Source organism: Rosa rugosa, chromosome 6 (genome assembly GCF_958449725.1).
Source record: "Rosa rugosa chromosome 6, drRosRugo1.1, whole genome shotgun sequence".
Classification (NCBI taxonomy): Eukaryota; Viridiplantae; Streptophyta; class Magnoliopsida; order Rosales; family Rosaceae; genus Rosa; species Rosa rugosa.
The window spans coordinates 16,218,942-16,225,598 of NC_084825.1; the positions used below are offsets into that span (position 1 = coordinate 16,218,942).

At 41.4% G+C, this 6,657-nt stretch overlaps 1 non-coding gene across 1 annotated transcript; it reads right to left on the minus strand.

Moving 5' to 3' along the window:
• Positions 1 to 1,171: 1,171 nt before the first annotated feature.
• Positions 1,172 to 1,278, minus strand: LOC133719091 (small nucleolar RNA R71). The gene has a single exon (XR_009850820.1). It is a non-coding gene; the product is annotated as a small nucleolar RNA R71 (small nucleolar RNA).
• Positions 1,279 to 6,657: the final 5,379 nt, after the last annotated feature.

Below are 6,657 nucleotides of genomic sequence, written 5' to 3' on the forward strand. Positions count from 1 at the left end.
TTTTATTAAAGTCATATACTTGACAATTTTTGAGATAATTGGTTTTGGTAAGAAGAAAGAAAGTCATAACAGAATAGGTGAGAGTTCTTTTATTATTACTTGTCAAGCAACCTTCTTTATTAAGTAGGCGCACCTTAGTAACACAGGGTGTCTAGGTTGATTGGATACGAGAAGTGCTTACAAGAGGGCGTAAACCACTATGTGGGAGTAGCCCCGCCAAAATCGTTCCTCTACTACCTGGCTCTGTGTGAAAAGAGTTACCAAAAGATAGAGGGGGGGAGACTTGTATTAACATTAGAATCTCTGGGCCGCACGTCTACACTTTGACTTACAAGATCTCTTATTGAAGTTGATTAATTCGAAAGTTGGAAAAGATTGTAACTAACCACTATAATTTTCGTTGGCCATGTGTATGCTTATATATATGTGACGTTTTTAATGTGTGCACCTTGGTCCACGTCTTGTTTATACCTTACTAACTTTATTCTTTTGTTTTACTACAGATCAATGAATGTCTGGATCGTCTGAACCACCCAAGTACACCAAAACGCCCCTTCACGTCATCCAAGAACGAATTGCAAAGCTAAAGCAGAACTCGGACATCTTTGACGTTCAAGTCTCTACTCCACTTCAAATTCGTGAACTTGAATTGGATAGTGAAGGGAACAGAACAGAAGGAGGATCAGCAGCTTCAATCACTTCATCTGATCAATCACCACCACATACCCCACATTCACCACATCAAGAACCACCCAACGCCCCTCTCCCTTTGATTTTACCACCACCACCACCAATGGCTCTCACCATAAGGCAACTCTCTACATCTGTCATCCCACCTGGGGGAGTGCCAACCTGCATAACCTACCCTGCTGCAGCTGAGGGATTAACAGCTGATTTTGAGTTGAAGTCTGGGTTGCTTCATCGTCTTCCTACCTTCCATGGACCCTCTATGGAAGATCCCAACAACCACTTGATGGAATTCCAGTTCATATGCACTAGTATGAAGCCTCAAGGAGCGGATGAGCATATTTTGAAGTTGAAAGCCTTCCCATTTTCGTTGGCTGACAAGGCAAAGCAATGGCTTTATGAGTTGCCTAGTGGACGGATTACTTCTTGGGCAGACATGATGAAGGCGTTTCTTGAGAAATACTTTCCTACATCTCGCATCATCATGCTTAGGAAGAAGATAAGTGGCATTCAACAAGGGTAAGATGAGTCCTACGCAGAATACTATGAGAGGTTCAAGTCTCTTATCACTCAATGCCCTCAACATGGCATGAAGGATTAGACCTTGCTCACTTGCTTTTATGATGGTCTCATACCTTTGGAAAGGGACATGCTAGATGCAGCTTCTGGTGGATCTGATAGGAGCATAAAGTGCGACGATATTATTGAGTATATGCCCCATTTTAGACTTGTTTCTCCCTTAAGTTTCGTGTTTTGAGTCATCGAGTCAGTTTAAGAGTCTTGTACAGTGTTTGGCGTAAAATAGGCGCAAAATGGAAAATTTATGAAAAAAATCCTAACGGGATCAGGATTCCTTACCGTCGACGTTTTTTGCGGTCTTTACATTAATTCCCTTTATTTTCTCTAGAAAATTCTGATATTCTCCTGCTTGTTGTAGGAAACCTTGGCTGGTGGAACTCTTGGAAATAACAACGATGGAGTCATAAAATAAAGCATTTAAGACATTTGACCAAGCAATGAAGAAGGGAAATAAAGGAGAAAGACGTTTCAGCTGGAAAATAAATAAAGGAGAAAAGACGTTTTCAGTTCGGGAATAAAGGAGAAAGACGTTTCAGCTGTTAAAAGACCCCATTATGAGAGGAGTTAAGGCCATAAAGGAGACGTTTTCAGTTGGAAAATTAAAGGAATTATGATGCAATCCCATCCGTCCAATGATGAAGGGTATGATCGACAAAAGCCAACCAATGCTCCCCTATAAATAGGCAACTTCCAGAACAGAATTTCCATCACTTCCTAGCCAAGATCACTTCCGGGCCTATCACTTCCTGGCCAAAAACTTTTCCAAGACTCTGCCCAATTCACTCCTCAAATCTCCAACACCTACAAGACCGTGACCACCATCCATCCATCATTCTACGAAGTTCTTAGGCGCTGAGTCAAGGACGCTCCACCACCATAGCAGAGACGAGTTCATCACCTTGTTGCCAAGCCGCTGAGGAAAGCTTCAAAGTGTAACTATGACTCTACTTACAATTTTTATTTCGGTTTTGTGTGTTTGGATTTGCGAGTTGTGTAATTGGAGACATGAAATTTTCAGAATATTTTTATTAATATTTTTGAGATTTTCAGTTTATTATTGAGTTAATTTTCGAGAATTCTTTTATGATGCATTTTAAAATCTTGTGCCCTTTTATGTGTTTAGGTAATTTTCAGAGTTAGGTTCATAAGTTTGCATGCTAGAATAATGGTGAGAGTTCTTGTGTGTTTGCTTAATTTGCCAAGGGTAATTGTTATTTGTTAAGGCGCTGAGTTAAACAAGTAGCAATTAGTTCTAAAAAGTGGTAAAAATCATGTTCAATGGTTAGATGATTCTGGAAATTACGTGTTAAATTCTATGTGTAATGGTTAATTTGCACGTATGAGTACGTTGATTCGAGGGTTAGATAATACTACTAGTTAAGAGAATTACGCTGAGTGTTTTCGAAAATTAGTAGTATTAGGCTTGGTAAGGACTTTTCTGATCCAAACCTACATTAGAACGAATCGGATAAATGGATTGATCCGCTGAGGCTTTTCATTTGGGCTCTTATCTAAGCGTTTAAGATGGGCACATTTTTGTAGCATGTTGAAATGAATTTTCTGTTTTTACACTTAGTAATTTCTGAGTGGAATTGGTCTAGGTTAGGGAAGTCGATCATTGTATATAGTTTTATTTGTTTTGTTTTTATTTTAAGTAGATTAGGAACCAAATCTCAAAACCCCCATTTTATTCTTTTATTTGTTAATTGACCTTTTTGTGTAGGTGTACCCTACAATCCCCGGACTGAACGATCCCTGCTTATCCTATACTGACAACTACATTTTGCAGGGTTAAATTGTGAGGCTATTTTAGCTGCATCAATTTTTGGCGCCGTTGCCGGGGATTGTTAAAATCTCCAATGTTTAAAGTGTCATCGATTTTGTTGTATATAGACTGCATGCTCAATTTTTGTTCTACACTTGTGGAATGGTGACAAATTGCAATTTATGTTTGGCCAAGCTATAATTGTGATTTAGTTTAAGTTTTATGAGTGTTACGAAATTAAGCATGTCTTTTATAATTGTTGTACAATTTGTAGAAGTTTTTAAGCATATTGTAAATTGTAGAATGAGTTTTTTTTTAAAGCATGTTGTAAATTGTATGTGTTTCACTTAGATTAATATACTTAATTGTTGTAAATTGTATGTTGTCATGAATTTAGTTAAATACTTAATTGTTGTAAGTGTGTACAATCTCGTATGAGTAGACAAGGGCCCTTTTGTTAATATTGGCCTAAACCCTTCATTAGTACCTTTCTAAGGTCTCTTGAGGTTGAGGGCGGCCTTTATTAGCATTTGGAGAACAGTCTAACACATGAGTTAATTTCCAAACTGAGTAAGGGGCATTACAGATGGTGTCTTAGGTTGAGACCCTGGGTGATGGGTTCAAATTGGATCTCAGAGATACTATAGAATGAGCGTAAACCACTATGTGGGAGTAGCCGAAAGGGGCGTAAACCTCAATGAGGGAGTAGCCTCCGTAGTATCACCAAAATGAGTCCTCCCTCTCACTTAACTCTTAATCTGGCCATCCGGCCTTCTGAAACAAAGGAAAGAGACTTATGTCTAGGCGACTATCCCTATATCGTATCTCACCAATAGTAGTGGTTTCTATTGGGCTCGACTTACAACTTGGAATCAATTGAGATATTAACTAAGTTTATAACAAACTTAAAAAAAAAGATAAAAAAAAAATAAAAAATGTTATGTGACATGCTTAAGGTATATTGGATTAAACATGACCTTGTCAAGGGTAGCTGTTCTATAGTCCCATTGCACAAACGAGGTCCTCTGTTCCAGTACCTAAGTATGTAAATGTAAAAGTAACTTAGAAAGTAGGAAAGACATAATGTTTGTATTTCGAACCTTGTATATGTTACTAACACTTGATTTGGTCTTAAAGGTCCATGAATGTCCACTGTCTCTGATAAGACTAAGGAGCTCTTTGAGAAATTGGAACGTGCTAAGCAAAGGGCAGAACTCACTTTTTCAGACCGCCCTCTTCTAGAAAGGAGGGATTCTCAGGACTCTAACTATTCAGGTTATAACTCCTCAACTAGATCAACCGAGGAGATCAACAAACCTGACCATTCTGAAGAAGGAGAAGAACAAGTCTTTGAAGAGGAGGAAGAGGAGGTCACTGAAGAGGACGTTGCGAATACAGAAGAGGAAGAAGAGGAAGAGCACGCCCGTGTTGAGCAAGTACAAGCACCAATGGCTGAGACTATTAGGCAACTGTCTAATCCTACAGGTGGGGGTGCTGCGCCCTTATGCATTGCCTATCCAGAACCAGGAGAGGGGCTTAATGATGATTTTGAGTTAAAGAGTGGGTTTCTGCATCACCTACCCAAGTTTCATGGGATGAGTAGTGAAGACACCAATAAGCATCTCAAGGAGTTCGAGTTTGTCTGTGGGAGTATGTGCCCTAAAGGAGCTGATATCAATATCTTGAAGATGAAGGCATTCCCCTTTACTTTGGAGGACAAGGCCAAGACTTGGCTATTTGAGCTGCCTGCTGGGACTATCAACACTTGGGATAGGATGAAGGGCGAGTTCCTTACGAAGTACTTTCCTGCCTCAAAGGTCACTGTTTTGAGGAAGCAGATTAGTGGAATCACGCAAGGACATGAGGAGAATTTCTGCAATTATTGGGACAGGTTTAAGAGCCTTGTAGCATCATGCCCTAACCATGGGATGAGTGAGGGGTCCCTCCTTACCTATTTTTATGAAGGACTCACCGCTAATGAGCGTGGTCTGTTAGATGCTGCTGCTGGAGGGTCCTTTATGGATAAGACACCTGCTGATGCAAGGGAGCTACTTACTAATCGTGCACTAAACTATCAGCAATATGAGGGGGTGCTTTCCACTCAACGGAGGGTACATGAGGTGTCCACTAACTCTGCTCTTGAAGACAAGGTCAACAAGATGTCTACTCTGCTGTCTCAAGTCTTAAACGGTAATGGAGGAGGAGCAATGGCTCAAGTGTGTGGGATGTGCTCGACTCAAGGGCACCCCACTGATAAATGTCCCCAGCTTGCCTCTCCAGAAGGATGGGAATCTGTTAACGCCCTAGGGTATCATGGAGGTCAAGGCGGCCCGAGGTACAACCCTTACTCCAATACGTACAATCCTGGGCTCAGAGATCACCCCAACTTTCGTTGGGCCAACAATGATAACACCTTGAGACCACCTCAAGGCCCAGGTCAGAATTCTCAGCGCCCACCAGGTTTGTTTTTGAGGCCTCAGGTACCTCAAACTTTTGGTATTCCCAATTCTGTCCCTCCACCTCCTGTTTCTAATACTTTGAGTGCCCCTAATTATGATGAACTATTGAAGTCCCTTGCTGCGGGGCAACAACAACTTAACACGGCTACTCAAGCTTTGGTTGTAGGACAGGCGACCCATTCAAAGGATATTGCAGAGCTCAAGAATCAAATGGGCCAAGTGGTGGATTTCATGGGTCGAATTGCTGAAACAGGGAAGCTACCGAGCAACACAGTGCCTAACCCAAGGAATGAGCACGCCCAAGCCATCATCACTAGGAGTGGACGCGTACTAGTTGACCCTCCCAGAGCCCACAAGAAGATCCAAGCGGCCCATAATGAAGAAGAAGACGTTGTGGAGGTGTCTAAGGAGGATGTTGAGAAGGACCTAGCTACATCAAGGGTGGAAGTTAACGTGCCCCAAGCTGAGGCACCCAAAGGTACAATTCCTAACTCTAGTGGTTTAATTAAGACTAACCCAGTTGTTTCTATACCTTTCCCAAGCAGGTTTGCCAAGACGAAGAAAGATAAATCTGATCAAGAGATCTTGGAAATCTTCAAGAAGGTTCAAGTGAATATGCCCCTGATTGAGTGCATCAAACAAGTGCCTAAATACGCCAAGTTCTTGAAGGAGCTTTGCACCACAAGGAGGCAGACAAGATTGAAGGAGGTGATGAAAATGAGCGAGACGGTATCAGCCGTTATCCAGAGGAAACTACCCCCAAAGTTGAAGGACCCAGGGAGTTTTTCTGTTCCCTGTATCATTGGTGACACCAGGTTTGAAAATGTGATGTTAGACTTAGGGGCATCCATAAATGTTATGCCTTATAATTTGTATGTGTCCCTAGGTCTAGGCCCTCTTAAAAGGGATAATGTTGTCATTCAACTTGCTGATAGGTCTAACAAATACCCTCAAGGGTATGTTGAGGATGTTCTTGTGCAGGTAAACCATCTGATATTCCCTGCGGATTTCTACGTATTGGACATGGAGGAATCACCCCTAAATACCACTCCATTACTTTTAGGGCGTCCCTTTATGAGGACTGCAAGAACGAAGATCGACGTGTACAAAGGGACTCTCACCATGGAGTTTGATGGTGATGTTATACGCTTCAACATTCTTGAAGCC